Source organism: Sparus aurata, chromosome 18, assembly GCF_900880675.1.
Source record: "Sparus aurata chromosome 18, fSpaAur1.1, whole genome shotgun sequence".
Lineage (NCBI taxonomy): Eukaryota > Metazoa > Chordata > Actinopteri > Spariformes > Sparidae > Sparus > Sparus aurata.
The window spans coordinates 18737396-18755518 of NC_044204.1; the positions used below are offsets into that span (position 1 = coordinate 18737396).

The 18123-nt window shown below is 42.8% G+C and overlaps 1 protein-coding gene and 1 long non-coding RNA gene across 2 annotated transcripts in view; one reads left to right on the forward strand and one right to left on the reverse strand.

Moving 5' to 3' along the window:
- Positions 1–3727: 3727 nt before the first annotated feature.
- LOC115568448 (uncharacterized) lies at positions 3728–6045 on the reverse strand. The gene is made up of 3 exons (XR_003981401.1): positions 5648–6045; positions 4896–5014; positions 3728–3943 (listed from the first exon to the last, which is right to left on the reverse strand). It is a non-coding gene; the product is annotated as an uncharacterized LOC115568448 (long non-coding RNA).
- A 3910-nt stretch (positions 6046–9955) lies between these two features.
- The window catches only part of LOC115568326 (insulin-like), a 64771-nt gene continuing 56603 nt past the window's right edge, over positions 9956–18123 (forward strand). The window contains exon 1 of the mRNA XM_030395513.1: positions 9956–10282. The gene's annotated coding sequence lies outside the window, so the exon portion shown is untranslated. The remainder of the gene's footprint in view (positions 10283–18123) is intronic.

Genomic DNA, 18123 nt, shown 5'->3' on the forward strand with positions numbered 1-18123 from the left:
TGCTACAATAGCTGCTTTGGTGTTGTGAGAGGACATTGCCGATGCACAAATTTAGGCCAGAGCAGAGTTTTCAAGGACCGTACTGATGTTCTGGCCCAAATGATGATAGCCGCTCATCGAGCGGAGAGAGCACGGGGATCCTCCTACCGTAGCTCGCGCACTCTCGCGGCGGCAGAGATGCGTCTCTTGGCCTCTCGCTTGAAATCAGACCACTTTTAACTCCCCCAAAGTCTGTGGCTCAGAGTTTTCACCACTTGTGTCACTTTTTGCGGCTTCACTTGCCTCATTTTGTTGCTGAAGCTAGAACTGAGCTCCCCAAGTAACACTTAGATTAATCATTATTTCCAAGCTCGTGGTCCACAAAGTCACTCATCCTGCTTTTCAGCTGTTTCTGTGCTTCAAACATTTCTCCTCAACACTAAACTAAATTCTGGCCCTTTATATGCAAACAAGGTGATTTGGGGCATGTTTAGAGCTATTTACAGTGAACGGTGGGGACGGTCAGACAGCTCGTGCTTGTGCGTAAAACTTCAGGAGGATTGAGACATATGAGGAAAAGACACACTGGACCAGACGTACATGAGGTTTTATAAATCTGACAAAAAGACTGCGTATGCATGTTTACCATTTCTACACCTGAATATACACAGAGTTTTATACATTTGGCCCCTGATGTTTAGGGGGAAAAGTCACAACAGCCTAGCGAGCATTCTGGGTAGTCCTTGATGAGTATGGTTGCCATGGTGAGGTCCAGCCAGCCCATCCTGTCTGCAGTTGTCAGACTTGGAGTACTTGGAGCGTCGGATGCCTGTGCTGGGAAAAAAAAGCTACTTAACATTAAGAGAAGGTCCCTAACTTCGCCACTCTGCTTTTCACTGTAATCTGATGGTTGAGTACAACCTGCTGTTTGTTGAAATGCACAGAACGTATATACTGTGTACAGACCAGTTGCGCACTGGGGGCAAACCATGAGGCAACTTTAGGCCAACAAAGGGATACACGTACATCTGTTTGCATGTTCCCTCTTAAGGCCTGCTGCCCTTGAGCCATCAGAGTGAAATGAATGAGCACATCAGAGCTTTCTCTTTCCCTTTCCTGGTCCTTTTCATGATTACTAGCAAGCACGCTGCACACTAATCTGTATCCCCATGTGACACCTCCATTAAATAATTGAGATTTACACAGTGTCTGTATGAATGCTAAGTTTTTTTTTTTTAAATAACTGATATCTCATTGGCGGAAGGAGCCAGCAGCCAGTAAGCTCAGCTTGGAAACAGCTAGCCTGGCTCTGCAGAAACTTTCTTGACAGCAACACTCGCTGGAAGGTTGCGAGCAGTAAGTGGCAGATTTTGAGTTACCTTTGGACAGAGCCTTGTAAAAGCTGTGTCACCACAACAACAGAGCAAAGTCACTCAGCTCTTTGTTGCTCTTAGTCATGATTCTTGACTAGGGGTGGGCAGCTCAATCCAAATATCGATAGTATCGATACCAAGGTGAGTATTGGTATCAGATCGATACTAGCGTGATGAGATCGATATTTTTGTTGTAGTTTCTCTTCTATAAGTTCAGCAAATCACGTGTTTTTCTTCACAGAGTTTGTGTGAGCGCAGCGTCTCTCTTATGTGCAGCGCTCCTCTCCACCTCTCTCACGCCGCTCCCTCAGGTTCACTGTGCCCCTCCCCTCCTGTGCTGCCTGCCAGAGCAGAGACGGAATGGCAACCCTTAATGATGGCGGAGAGGAAGAGGAACGCTGTTTGGATTTATTTCACAGTTTCAGACAGATAAACTGCTACCTGTGACGTATGCAGGAAAGCAATACATTTCTGTGGTAACACCACTAACTTGTATACACATTTAAAAGCAGCACACCCAAAAGTTAATGCTGAGCTGCAAAGCAAACGGAGGGTGGAAAAGGAGGAGGGAGCTCCCCAAACCCGAACCAGATCCCTGTCACAGAGACAAACGTCACTGTCAGAGGCCTTTCAACAAAAACCTCAACAATATCCAGGTAGCAATTTCTAGAAGTGAAAGTTATTTCCAGCATTAATTAATGTTGTTAGTGTAACTGGTAGTCAGCGATGTAATATTAGCAGTGCTTAAACTATTATCATATTAGAGTGCTTAAACTATTATCATATATTCAGACAGTTGAAATAAATCTTAATTGTTTTACTGGAACTCAAAAATATATGCTTATATTTAGATATATAGCCTACCTCATACCTGAAGTATGAATATGGCAGAGTATAATAACCCTTTTGTAGCTGTTGAAAGAACATTAGTATTCCTATTTAGGCTACATGCAGATTATAGGTTATAGATTTAATTATGTTAAATATTATTTTCTTATTGGCTAAAATCTTTGTCCTGTGTTTTATTATTATCATAATCATGATCAACTCATTAAAGGCAAAAGTACAAAATCATTCAATGATCAGTAATTTTCAAAGAAAAAGTATCACTATCGGTATCGGTATCGGCAATACTGGCACTGTAATTACTTGGTATCGGATTATGGCGTTATATTTGTGTCAAATGTCGCGCGAGCGAAAACACATCTGCACACGCGCAGATCTCTCTCTCGCGTAAACTATTCCGTGTCACGCGCGCAGATTTCAACTGCCGCGCGCACTAGTTTGATCTTCGCGCACATATTCATTAACAGAGTGAAGCAGAGGCAGGTGCGCGCGAGTAAAAAGCAACAACCACACGCACAACAAGGCTGTGCAGCTGCTTTGTGCGCGCTCTCTCTCTCCTCTGTGCTCGCTCGCGGTGGAGTTCTGCTCGCTTGAAGCAGACTTTTGACATTTTGGGGGCGGAGACCAAGGCTGACCCCGGCCCTCTTATGATTGGTCATTTTCCAGCCCCCCCAACGTGGGTGCCTTTTCAGTTTCCTGCTAATGACAGCTTCCGTCACAGACAGGAAGCTCAGTGGCAGATTAATAGGTGACTGACAAATCTGGACTCCCAGCAGCATTATAATGACAACTGTGTTCTAATTAGAAATCCATGGCAAATAAATTACATTTTGATTTGCAAATAAATGGAATTCTATCACCGTTTGTTAACTATTCTTATCAATATATATGCACTTGTGTTAATTGCTTTGAACTCTGAACATTCTTTCTTAACTTTCAGACTTGAGGGAGGCAGACTAAGAGGTGACTGACAATGATTTGCCAACTAACTGCACAATAAGTCTTGACTCACAACAGCATTATGATGATGATGATATCAGATGTTGATAACTGGGTTCTAATAGGAAATCTATGGCAAGAAAAAAATAATTTGGATTTGAATTCATTGCAAGTAAATGGAATACTATCACTATTTGTGAACTATTACTTACTTATCCTAAACTTACTCATTGATGCATAATAAATCACACACTGTCTTGTTTTTCCAAATGCACTTAATACCACAATGAATTCCTTAAAAACAATATCTAAAGAAGTCAAACAGATCAGCAGGTCAAGCTGTTTGTGTCCTTTCTGGTATGCCGTCCTTGAAAACAGTCTTCACCAGGTGTGCTGTGCTGCATGGGGATGCTCTGATCGCTCAGAGAAAGGCGTGCACATGTAGGCAAGACAGACAGGAGAAAAGCATGGCTGGCTGAAGTCAGAAGGAGCAATTTACCCACCTACAAAGATTTTATTAACAAAAAAATATTGGAGGTAATATTCAAACAATGCATTTGTACTTTTGCACACTTTAATACCACACCAACTGGAACTTTAAGATTTCTTTAATTAAAAATAGAACACAGAACAGGAAAAACAATGCAAAAAGCAAGGGAAGTTGCAATTTGCCACCCCTCCCAAGAAGCCTCTGATATCATTCACCACATCGAGGAACTGTTTAGGACAAAGACTGGTTCCTCCCTCATGGAGCTTCCAAACACAGTGGGTGAAGCTCTGGCACTCTCCAGCAGGCTTCCATCATGCTGTGGAGTTAAAGAAAAGATCATCAGGAGATTTATTAGGCTGAGGTTGCAGATTGAAGCAAGAAAAATACAAAATGAGGAAAAAAACAAAACTTATAAAGATGGCCATCTTGGAAGCATGAGCCAATCCAAGAAGGTGAAAAAGAACAGTGGCCTAGGTTCAACATCAAGCAACCCCAGAACAGCTGAAAGTGTGTCAGGATAAAGTCAGCATCACTGTCCCTCCACCAACTACCAGAAGACTACAACCATTAACAAGAGACATGTAACATCTCGTCATCATCACTCCTGAGCTATAAGATCTTTGGTCCTTACTCTTCATGTCTCCTGATGTACAGCATGCAGCATCAATGCCGTATGATAACTTGAATTATTAAATAACCATATATTCATTACAGTTACTAATATACATAGACTCATCACCTATGTCATTAGGCGCACTTGTGCAATCTAAGATAATCCAGTTCAACTGCTCTGCCATACATTCTTACATTTATAAAACTTATACATTTCTATTTTTAGCTGAAATTGTCAAAAAGGTGATCATTCTGGTTTGTTTTTATTACAGGAGTCATAGTGGATGCTGCTGTGCTGCGCTGCATTATATTCATCAGTGTTCCTGATATTTTGCCCTCTTCATTACAATACTTGAAGGCAAAATATAAGCAACAATTGTTGAGATAATGCAGTCCAGCACAGCACCGCCACCCACCCTATGACCTCAACAAATAACAAAGTAGAATGAACAGCTTTCTGATAATGTCAACAAAAACTGAACATGTATAAGATTTAAAAAAGTAGAATTTATGGCACAGCCTTTGTACTGCACTGTATGATGTTACACAGGTGTATTAAATAATATGACTAATAGCAATAGTTATGTGTAGTATTATTCCTTTAATTATATTGCAAGGTAATACCCATTTAGTATGATTTATTATGCCTTACCCACCTTACTATGTTTCCAGTCTCACTGTGGTCCACTCAGTACTCCTGGCCTGCAGCATCACTGACGCTCCACAACACAGTGCTCCTACTGTAGGTTCCCAAATATATGCAAGATGATATCACCTGTTAGGGACATTTGTTTAGTATGACTGCTTGAAAAACATCACATTCATTATGTTTTCAGTCTCCATATTGTCTACTCAGCACTACTGGCCTGCATCATGCAAAATAAAGTTGTGAAGTGGCATCACTGCACCTATATTCGGATATCAAATATAAACTGGCAGCCCTAATATAGTAGGCTATTGTATAAGTGTATGGGCTGCAATATTTCACAAAATAGCTCTCTTTCTAGCTAGCAATATATAAAAAGTCAGTACAATGCGTTGGTGAGAGACATTATGAGCTCGCAGTTCATAATCAGTGTACTCAGTGTATCCTCATATCATAAGCTTCACCCATCATGTCGCAGCCTCAATGATATTAAATTGATGTTCAACTACAATCACACTGCCTGTACATTAACCTCGCTACTAGTATAAATTGACAGCATTGGATTAAGTTGTATTTAGAGAACAGAATTGACATTTATCAGCCTGTTGCATGTGTTGCTGTCGTTATCCAGTGTGCTAGCCTAAACTTTTAGCTGTTAATATTCTCTAAATCTTCTAATCTAGACGGGAAGAATCCTCCAACATACTTAATTTAATTCAGATGCACTACTGACATGAAATTGTCATTCTTAAAACATTTTACCTTAAACAAGTGTTGCTCCGGCCGTGTGCTCCATAGAAATTACATTGAGCGGCGGTTAGCTTGTGCTAACTTCGGGGACTTTTGAGGAGCTCCATGATCCGCCATTGCTGTGAAAAAACTCAATGCAGTGAATGGAGGTGGCGCCACTCTCTCTCTTGAGGCTCTCTACCCACGTGGGGGGGCTGGAAAATGACCAATCATAAGAGGGCCGGGGTCAGCCTTGGTCTCCGCCCCCAAAATGTCAAAAGTCTGCTTCAAGCGAGCAGAACTCCACCGCGAGCGAGCACAGAGGAGAGAGAGAGCGCGCACAAAGCAGCTGCACAGCCTTGTTGTGCGTGTGGTTGTTGCTTTTTACTCGCGCGCACCTGCCTCTGCTTCACTCTGTTAATGAATATGTGCGCGAAGATCAAACTAGTGCGCGCGGCAGTTGAAATCTGCGCGCGTGACACGGAATAGTTTACGCGAGAGAGAGATCTGCGCGTGTGCAGATGTGTTTTCGCTCGCGCGACATTTGACACAAATATAACGCCATATCGGATCATACCAAAATTTGCAGTGTCACCCACCCCTATTCTTGACAGGAGTATCAGTTTCTTCGACCTATTATATGCCAGTGGAGTCGCCCCCTGCTAGCTATTAGAAAGAATGCAGGGTCAAAGCTCTCCCGCAACGGCTTCGCTTTTTAGACCCGGATATTCCCCTCATATTTGAGACAGTCTGTGTTTTTTGCCAAATTGATGTTGAGTTGCTATCAATGAGTTTAAAGATTCCTGTGAATTTCTCACACAAGTCTGACGACTATAATAAATGTGATGACTTGCATTCATGGTAGCGGAATATGGATCATAATAAACTGAGAGTGAGGGGACTGGAATACATTTGTGAATGAAAAAGGTACTTCTGTATGAGAAGAAAAACTAAGAGCAGCAGAGTGTTGAGTATGACATGACTCTGTTGTACTGACGAAATTGCTCTGGTGGAAATGTAGATCATACTGAATACCGAACAGAACAAATACAGAGTAAAACCCAGTTTTTATTATGACCTGTTCCAAATAAAGGCCTGAGGTGTTATGACAGTATAACTTTCTAACTGCGTATCATAACTTTGAATAAAGAAATACTACGATAGAGAAGATCTTAGATGTTTTATCTTGACAAGAGTAATCCTAACTAGCACCTTTCTCCGGGGCCACATCTCAGAGCAGCTGCTGGTGCTGCCAAGCAATGACAAACAATCCAGTTCTCATGAAATATAGACAACCCCTGCGGACCACATCTCCCCAAAAATGTTCTCATCCAGATGTTTTCTTCTGCTTTTGTTTGCTCTCACTTTAGAATACAGTAACTTATTGTGCTACCATCTCCATATTGTTTACAACTGCTTAACCCATGAGAACATGTGAGATGGCTCAATGATCCCTCTGGCATGATAGTCATAACATCCCGTAGCGTGTCATGCACCTGTATTTTCAAATCTTGTAGCGTGTTTAGCGTGACACAATTCAACTTCCAAATCGGTCAAGACTTGAAAACTTCTGTAGCGAGCCCTACCTTAGGATTCCTAACTTAGGAAGTTCTTCACTTAGGATGGTTCTGTAAAATAAAAATTCCTATCCTCAGATAATATAGGTGTACATGTACATACATGTTTCTGTAAGACCGAAACTCCTAAATGTCATTCTTACCTGAGATAAGAGATTTCTCGACTCGAGTTTCTGTAATGAGGCCGCTGGTTGTCTCTGCTATTGAGGTAATTACAGGTCTCTATTTAAGAATGTCACTGCTTGAGAGTCTTTTCAATCTCCTCATCTAACTCACCCCACTTGCTGCAAGATCTGTTTGATGAAAGGTCCAAATCTCGACAAGAGCGACTGTGCTTGTTGCATTGACTTTGTCCTCACTTGTCCCACTTGCCTGAGAGGCGCACACACACACACACACACACACTGTCACACACACTTCATGAAAGCTTTTACCACACACTCCCACCGGTCAGCAGTAAAGAGAGTGAATGAGTGGGAATGACCTTTTCAGATACACTAAATACCTGAGGCTTGCTTATGCACACGGCTGTGTCCTCGCCGGCGTGTGTGCGTGTGTGTGTGTGTGTGTGTGTGTGTGTGTGCGCAAGAGGGACAAGAAAAGAAAAGAGAGGCTGGGAGCGAGAGGACAGAGTTTTCACCAGTGGTGCAGCTATCACCACCAATACGCATCAAGCCTGAAGCAGCCAAGTCCTGATGTCATGGATGACCTTTACAAGATCAGACCTGCCACTTTAGTTACAGATCAGTCCAGGTAGAGGCACAGGCGCATGCACACAACTCGACTTCACTTTACCAGCATCCCTCCGTTTTTTTCTATTTTCCCACACATGTCCCACCTGTTAGTGTGCGTGTTTGTTTCGAAGCAAAAAGGGTACTGTGGGTTTTTTGGACAAATTAAAAAAGACAGGTAAGCCAGTGGAAGCAGCCTGAAGTTATGATTCTGACACATTAACAAAAGAGGCAGCTGCAAAAGAAATCAATACACTTACAGCTCTTATTCATCCGTCCCTCACATCTGCAGCGAGTTATTGTGTTTTCTGATTGAAGACATTTTTTCCGGATTCACTCACAGTCACGAATAACAACACTTTCAAGAGTGGATACTCGCGCGCTGCCGTGTCTCGCCTTAAACGCAGGTGGTACAGTCACTTTTATCTGACACGCCACTTCACTCGAGCAGCTCTCAACAGCTCAGCGGCTACAGAGTTGCTCTGCCTTGAGGTATCTTCCAGGGGGCTTTCTGTGATGCTCCTGGAAGATATAAGTCGGCTCTGTTGTGTTGACGAGAGAGTATGGTATATATCTGCAACAGGTCTGCCAACACTTCATAGCCCACGGGGGGGGATGCGAGCCTAAAGATGAAAAGAGATGGAAATCAGAGGGTGGAACAAACTAACAAGTTTTTCTTCCTCCCGAAAATAGCATGTGTCGAGCGAGTGACGCAGTGGCCTTTGAGATGAGGATACGACCCCCCCTCCCGAGAGCGAGAGGAGACGGGGAGGTGGAGCAGGATCAGAGGAGGCTCTAGTTGTGCTCTGCAGCCCGGCTTGTTGACAGGTCATTGCCTCTGCGGGCTCAGAGTTGCGCATTGTTTCATCCCCGTTTAAGCCTAATCACAAACATCCTGACAGCCGATTTCATTTTTCTCATTTTCCCCCCCCCCCCCAAAAAAAAAAATCTTGCGAGAGAAACGGCGTCTGAATTGAATTTTGCCCTCCCCTCTTTTCATAGGCTGAGCCCCGAATCGGAGTAGGTTGAAAGTCCTGTTTAGTGCCGCTGCCGCCAACAAACTCCTTAAGAGCCATGAAAGTGAGAGACCTCGTTAATGATGTGAGATTGCAGTACTATTTAATCATAATGACGAGAGATTGAAAAAACAAAACAAAACAAAGGCTTTTCTCGGGATGCACACTGCATGTATAAAAAAGCATGATGGCGCTTACAGCCAGCATTGGAAATCTACAAAGTCGTATTAAAGTGTTAACTCGATCCCCTCTGTTGTCTTTAAGATGTTTTGGAGAAAAGCTCCCTGAGGTCTTTTTCTATGCATTGCAACAGAAAACTCCAATCGTATGATCTGTGGGCAGTCATATAGAGCAATATTACAATTGATCAGCTGTTAAAAATCTACTATTGTGTCCCAAGGGCAAATTAGTTTGGCGTCTTCCCCCAGCGCTCATCACTTAACCAATCGTACTAAAGGATGTTATCATCTAAGGAGCATCTCTCTCCTGCTCCCTCCTCCCCGTCTCAGTCATTAGCATAAGCTATGCACAGCAGTGTTTACCGCATATGACATCAGCTGTGATAGCGGTGAAATTGATTGCTATTTCAGGCTCTGTAGTAGGTTCCTGTGGGTAATTTGTGTGACTTTCCAGCAGCTGATTTTGATGAAGTGCTCGCTGTCTGGACCAGGGGACGACAGCTGCAGAATGTGGAATAGCAAACTGGTGACCTGCAAGTGATGCACTGCCTCCCATCCACACTGCAGATGTGGGCTTTTTACTCAGTGAGTGTGCTGCGCAGCTCTGGAAAACCAGCTCCTAATTGATGTGTGGAGTATCTAAGAGTAACCACTCCTGGGATCTGCCGGCTTTAAAGGATGAGAGATGTTGCGCTCACCATATGTAAGGACAAGGACAAGACGGAGGATTGGCTGTTGTTTTTGATCAAGAAAAACATTGTTCTTGCTTGATACAAAAAAAGGAAAAGTACTTCATTTGTGCTCATTGTTTTTTGCCCTTTTCGGGGCAGTACAACAGCACTAACATATAATAACCTTAAAATGTTGCTGTTACACCCTGTCAGTTAATACATGCCCGGTTACACAGCAAGCAGATGCTGAGCAACAGAAGAAATTACTTGCATTCATGTTTCTGGCCACATGGTTGATGGACGTCCAACATTCACTCTCCTTCTTGTGCTGTTTTTGGTCTCCACCATTTCCTGGAAGAAATTAAGGACCAATAAACACTAACCCCCAATTTCAGCTGGATACGTGTGCGCTGCATTACGGCTCCAATCCGGTTTTGCTCCGCCGTCTGGCAATCCCCACTGGTTGCATTTTGAGTCCGCCACGGCGCAGTACGGTAGGTATAGGTATTTGTCATAAAAACAACAACAGGAAGTGTTCCTGACCAAAGGATTAGCAGAAGAGCTTGTGTTTGTCTCTTTTTTGAGATTTGTGTGCTGGTGTCAACACGGAGTGTTTTATTTTGAAAAGTAACCGGATGTTGTATTGATATTTCACTGCTTGACTTACTGCCTGCTTGGTGCTAAATTCAGCTGAATTGCTGCGTCGTGCTCTGGCATCCGCCAGAAATAGAAGTCCTGCGTATTTGTGCCAGAGGGCTCCGGACTGCCGGAGCTGGGACGGAGCAGATACGCAGCGCAGCGGACCTGGTGGAAGTTAACACATAGACTAAAGTGAAACCTAGCAGCTCTGCTGGTGTGGCGGAGACGTAACGCAGCGGACACGTATCCAGTGGAAATTGGGGGTAACCCTTACACAAGAAGGAAGGGTAATAACTTCACCAAATCTAGCTTTCATGCCAGACTGTATGCTCCTTGGAGGAACCTGGTCTTTAGCTGCTAAATGCTCCACTGTGTTCCTTTGCTAGATGCTAACATTGTGCAGCTGCCATTTTGTACTCGGCAAGCAGCGTTGTCAGATTGGATTGGACTATTATGAACAGAATGTGGGCTGGTTAACTATGAGTTGGGCAGGTTTTTAAGTACATAAAAAATTACAATATATACAAATACATCCTTAAACTACAACATCTGTATATTCATTGTAACAGAAATCTCTATGCTCGCAACATTACGATATACTCCTCCGTCCTTATCCTACTTCCCGCTTACTCTTGTCTCTCTGTCATTCGCTCCACCTTTATGCCTGCACACGTCTGTGTATGTGTGAGGACTTCAAGCTACAATCGAGGGCTGTTTACTTTGATCTGAACTACTAGCTCAGATCAAATCTATATTTTTGTTACTTTGGCTCCCTTAAAATGGAAAATAGTTTTATATGGGCATTGTAACTTCAATATAACCGTCTATTATATGCCGTCTGTTTGATATTATGTCGCGTTGAAAAATTGGGATGAACCACAGTTGCTGCGCTTATAAATTATTTTATATTGTTGATTATAGATAAGACTTGGGCAGATTTGGGGCAACTACTGGGCTAGAAAACATCACAAACCAATCTGGCAATTCTATCAGCACAGCAGGGACTGTGCTTTTGGGCTTGTGAGAACTTTGTCATTGAAAATGACTGCCTGCTAGAAATGAGGTTGATGTGGAGGCGTAATCAAAACTGCAGGTTTGTGGGCCACAAAAATACATTTGTAAATAAAACACTGAGCTGAAAGATGTCTGAACTCTCCAGGGGACCCACAGGTAATAACTTTGTATTAGTTTATGATTTACACCCTTCATACTATTTACACAGTCACTGGATCCACTGTTAATATGAATCATGATTACTAACTTTTTAGTTCTGTGCAAAAACATAAATAAGCAGCCTCACCTCCACCTGAATGTCTATCAAAGTATAAGTATTTACTTTCGAATCAACCAGGTTTAAGTTCTTGGACACAAACGATTTAAACGTGTTTCACATTATTGCATAAAGTCACACTATTCAAACTTCAACTTTTTATTGTCAACTTCTCTTCAAAGGGTAGAGATACTGAGATTTAACAAACCAAACATGGCCAACTTGAACACTTGAATAACATGTGTATAAGACACAGTCCAGGGGGCTGCTAAATCCAGCGCAAACCAAGAGATCTATTAAAAATTCCACATAATAGCGCTTGGGAAATCGTCAGCGCTGCAGCAACCACCTTAAATATTTTATCAACCATAAAAGTCAGTCAGCTGGTGTCTGGTAATGTGTGTTCCAGCGCGTTTCTTTGTTCACTTCCCTTAAAGCCTTGATCATTAAAAAAAAAAAAAACACATGCGAAGTGAAAATGAAACTCAAACTAAACTTTTAATGACCCCTTCTCATTACGCGCCAGTGTGCCATATCACAGCCACGAAATATTTTATTTACAGTATTTACATGTCAAAGGAGTACACCACTCACAAATCCCCGGCACGTCAGACAACACCAGTAAACTCTAACTCAATGCAAATGAGCCGGGCAGGAAGTTGAGGTTCCGGAGAGAGAATGCAAACAAAATAAAATATGAAGCAGCTCCAGGCAGCCATAAGTGCAGGCTACACACCAGGGTAAACAAACTGATGGTTTTGAATATGAGCATGTTTTAGACAAGTTTGTCTTACAGACCAGCGTGCCTGCACGCCCGGCATGTTGCAGTGTTTCGTGCTTCTCTGGATGTTGTTGTTATTCTGCATGACCTCCGATGGACTGACACACTTTCTAGGCTCTTGAAAACATTTATGCGAAGTTTAGATGGTCGTACATTAATCATTTAGGAAAAATATCCCTCCCTTTCCTGAGTGCGTGTCTTTGCCGGGAGGTGCTGTTAGACCTCGTTTATCGGGGGCAGTACTTTACTGCGCCCCAGTAAGTAAGCAAGTAAACAAGTAAATAAATAAAAAAATAAAGTCAAATCAAACTTGTTCTGGATAGAATAAAGTCATCGCTGATCTGTGGCCAGGACAAAGCGCTGGGGTAGAGAAGAGTGGGGCAGGACTGCCTAACTGAAAGTGATTCCAGCAGTTTGCTGCCTGGTCGTAGACCGGACTGCCATCTGCTCGTCTTGTTCGCAAACTGTTCTTAACATATCCAGCAGAGATGGAGCAACTCTAGCCGTCACTCGGAGTCATGTGCTTGGCCACCTGATAAATGTAATATTCACTCTGGAAATATCAGGCGCTTTAGCTGCTAAACGCTCCACTGTGTTCACGAGCTCGTCACTAACAGTATCTGTCGGCTGCTGAGCAGGTTAGTGTACGGAGGATTTATAAGAGCTTTTTTCACTGAAAACAGCTGCCTGATGCAGGTGGAAATGACGCTGATGAGAGTAGTGAAAGTAAATTGAAATAGTAAAGTTGGGGGGCATAAAACCGAAACAATGATGCATTGGAACTTGAAACGGCCCATATGCCGAGGGGACCTGCAGAGTTGTTGTTGTTGTTGTTGTTGTTGTTGATAGTTATCTGTGGATGTATCACTGTGAGGGACTTTCAGACACACTTATTTGATTATTTTAAATATTGATGAGCAGCTTCGGAAAAGAAAAATCCATGTCTCGAGTAGTTGCTGTTTATATGTCAGTACTTTGAGAACTGAGTTGTTGAGTGAACGAAGATTGTCATCCTGTTGTAGAATTCACATACAGTTGCTGCTCGGACACATATTAAGTCATGACACAGATGTTGAGACTTTGCAATACCTGCGACTCAGGTAAGGTTTAGGAACAAAACCACTTGGTTAAGGTTAGCATGACTTAGAACATCTTGTTTTCGTTGCCACAAAGGAGATTGGACATGTCACAATGTCTCGTTAAAAAACACCTAGTTTTGTCCTTATAAACACAGCTGGACATTCCCCAGGAGTCTGTCTGAAAATTTCCAGTGGCTTCACACTTAAATAAATGTTGAAACGCAGACTTGAACTGTGGTCACTGGCTTGGCAGCTTTGTCACCTAGATCAATCAATCAATCAATCAACTTTATTTATAAAGCACTTTTCATACATGAGTATGTAGCACAAAGTGCTTTACACAGGAAACATGAAACAATAATAAAGAAAGCCCCTCCCTCCCACCCTCCGTACTATATACATGCACACATACGTACACACACATACACACACACACACACACACACACACACACTTACTACAGGAAATAAGGAGCAATAATAATAAGGAGATGCAACTCTGCCGCCATGCCCTCCACCTCTGAAAGAAAGCGTGTCGTCTGAACTTGACATGACGCATATTTGCACGTACCCCTGGTCTGCAGGACAGCAATTGCAAACATCTCATTCCAGCAACTGGACTGTGTTATGTGACTATATGTGACCCATCAACATACACTATACACATACTAATAGCTGTGGTTGATGCTATAATGTCTCAGTGTATTGAGCATGATTTGAAAATCATTTTGCCATCCACCATGACTGACCAGTAGAATTCACCAGTGGCAGTAATAAGGACACGATCCCTCACTGACTTCCCGTCAGAAGTCATTTCATTTCATTAATCGTTTCCCATCAGATCGTTTGTTTTTTCCCTTTGTGAAATCCAATTCCCTCGACACAAATGAGTTGAGCGAGTACTCTGTTTGGAGAAACAAGTATCCATTACAGATAATGTTCTTTTGCAAGTGTGAGTATCATCAAGTTTTGACAGAAACTTGTTCTGTACAACTAGTCTTGTTTTTAAAATCATCGATCTGAACCTCAATTTGGTGGCTGTTCTGTAAATAATTTCCTAATAGATAATAAATATAGTAACTTCTGATCAACCCCTATAAAGTTCAAGCTTAAAGATCCTATTTGTAAGAAAGTTGATTTTTGAGTTTTATTCCCAACCAAGTCAAATACAAACCTATGATCCCTACAAAGCGTCTGTGTTTGACAGAGTGACGCCGAGATCCAAAAGTGGCTGAAGGTATGTCGATTGCTGCTCATCGGCATATACCGATTCCCAGACTGGAAGACAGATTCTCGGGGTGGAGTGTCTTTTATGCTGCTGTTATTCCACCGACACATGACAGTATGTGTTGCTTGAGATTGTTATGGCACTGAGAGACTGTTGGATGGGTACCGCATCCTGATGAATATGCAGTATAATGCCACTGGGCTGGTTTGACGACAAGTACCGCCATAAATGTATAAATTGTTTTTGTCTTTATTGACAACGCTAACTTAACACATTACCGTAAGTAAAGGAACGTATGTAACTTATGTTGTTGGGATGTAAGCATATAGACAGTAATTACATGTGGAACTCTTGCGATATGATAGTAAAGTACTTAAAGCTAATGAAAGAGCTAGCTTTAACTGCTATCGATTAGTCAGACTGGCTACGGTGGCTGGGCTAACATTAGCCATGTTAGCTAAGGCTAGCTCTTTCATTAGCTTTAAGTAGTTCATAGGCAGAAATTTAGACATAATGTGTTAAGTAAGCATTGCCAATAAAGACAAAAAAAGTATACATTTACGGCATTACTTGTCGTCAAACCAGCCCAGTTGCATTATATTTGCATATTCATCAGGGGACAGTACCCATCCAACAGTCTTTCAGTGCTATAACAGTCTCAAGCGGCACATGCTGTCATGTGTCGGTGGAATAACAGCGGCATAATAGCAGCATACCACTACGAGAATCTGTATGCCAGTCTGGGGATCGGTATGTACCACTCTGAGAATCTGTATGCCAGTCTGGGGATCGGTATGTACCACTCCGAGAATCTGTATGCCAGTCTGGGGAACGATATATGCCGCTGGGCAGCAATCAACATAACTTCAGCCACTTTTGGATCTCGGCGCTACTGGTTTGACAAGTTGGAAATGAGGCTCAAAAATCAATTTTCTTACAAAAACGACCTTAAAACTTCTGTTTAGTCCCACCTACTTCTAGTTTAAGAACCACCCATCTGTGGTTTAAGCCAGTTCAAGTACAGATGAAGATATTTGTAGTTGGTTGAACAGATACAGACCATGATAGACTCGCTCATCCCAAAACGCCCAAGCAGTAGATAACGCTTTCTGATCAGAATGAGGATTTGAAACTGCATTAATCCCACTGAAACTGAAGTAGCTGTATAATAAAATCCTTACAGAGCCAAACTCAGATTCGGGTCAAGTGGTTTTGCTGTTTTCCTTCGGTATCGGATAATGCCGTGCAGGCCCTGAGGGTTTAAAGAGTGTGTTTACATGCACGTATTACAGATCGTTTTTTCACACGGCAATTCCAGCCGTGAGATCCATTAAGTAGGTATAAAATCACCTGGTACGTACACTGGTATTTCAGTGAGGTGGCTTTGCATGCAGGTGCACAGATTTAAAAAATGGGCGCTTACATCTCTCAGACACTTCACACCACTAAGTGCATCATACAGTGTTGCGTCGGATGTGTCTCTCGATCAATCCTGATGTCGGAGGACGGCGCTGTCACTGTTGTTTATGTCAGTATTTATGTGCCTATATGGACGAACCGTGTACGTATGTGAACCTTTGAGGGGGCATGCATCACCACCGTGTGTTTGCGAGCATCCATATGTACGCGTGCACGCGGCGGCGCAGGCCTGGGAGCAGGTAATTACCGCACTGTGGTGAAACATCATTATTCACTCATCTGCCCACTAGCACCATCTGTCCTGCTGAGCACCACCTCATACACAATCAGCACCACACCAAGGACAACTCCACCCACACGCGCGCCATCCATCTCCTGGAGCACTGGCTTATAGGACACCGCTCATCGCTTCACCTTTCTCTCTCTCCATCTATCTTCTATCACTCTACTTTTTTGGATGTTTTTCTTTTTTTGATACGTTGTCTATTTCCCGTCCGACGGGCGCTGCTGGTTGGTTACTCTGTTGCTCATTAAGTTTCCATGTATCACTCTGATATATCACGAGGTAGCAGAGCCATATTTCATGTTGCAGTTACACCTTAGAGCGTGCATTAGGCCAGATGAGTTCACCAAACAGTCCGCTTGCAAATTGGCAGCGATTGCGTCCCAGCTGCTGTTGGCTGACTGTGAAATAACTTCGCAAGAAAATATGCGTTTAAAATAATGAGGAAAAAAAAAAAAAGAAAGAAAGTAGAGATGAAATTAGGCAGAAGCAGCACGGTCGGTTGAGACAAATTGAGAACTCTGACTTCGGGGGCAGAGTGGGCAGTGGGAGGAAACCCACAACTCAGACTCTGCAGGATACTCTTGCATGTATGGAAAATTTGCAGGCTGCAATTAAAAACCGTGGGATGACTAAATCTATCCTAATGATGTGCCTTAATATGAGCGTCCATTACTCTCCACTTGCTCCCCATGCTTCAGAGCAAAAAAAAAAGGGACTTTAATAGCAATTTGCAGTAATGCACCGTGCCATAATTCTGACTCTGTCTGCTGGCTGCATCGATGGCCGGGTGTAATTGCCGTTTTACTCATAACTGATGGATTAGAACATAAAGTAACAAGAGAGGAACAATCATGTCAGGGAGATGGATGGATGGGCTCATCGGAGTGTGTGTGCCTGTGGGCCTGTGTGTGTGTGTGTGTGTGTGTGTGTGTGTGTGTCAGTGCGTCGCAGGGGGTTGGGTAGATAAAGGCAGAAGGCATCAAGCCGCAGATTTGGATTGCTTCTGGGAATATATCCTCTTTACCCGACATTCCTCACCCGATGTCGTTCCGATGTACAATGGGAGCAAACACAGATCTGACACACACACACACACGCACACACACCCACCCATAGATATCCTCTCTCACACACACACATACACACACACACACTCACACACACACACACACACAGAAATACAGAGAAGCCTTTCAACATCAAAAAGAAGTCCTAACTCAAACAGATTTCATAATTTCCAATTAAAGTAGTCATTTTTCAAAGCCGGCGTGGACAGATGGATCAAGGACATGACATTTTTCTATACCGTGTTTCGTAGGTGTTCGAGTGTCTGCCCCTCTTCTCTTGCCTTGAACTGAAGGCAAGTCTGCAGCAGAGCTTTTAAGTTGCTTCTCTGTCAAATACATTTGATTACCAAGGCCTTCCTGCTTTGCTGTTCGAGGTCAGAAGTGAAAAAAAAAACGAGAAAGATGAGGGAAAAAACAGTCAATGCAGTCATAAAATGCCATGCATTCAAGCATCAAGGCCTCATGAGATGCAATATTCAGTATTTTTCAGAGTACTATAGCTGCACAAAGCATTGATAATAAGACAGCTATTCAGAGGCTCATTCATCACTGCCACAGATTATAAAA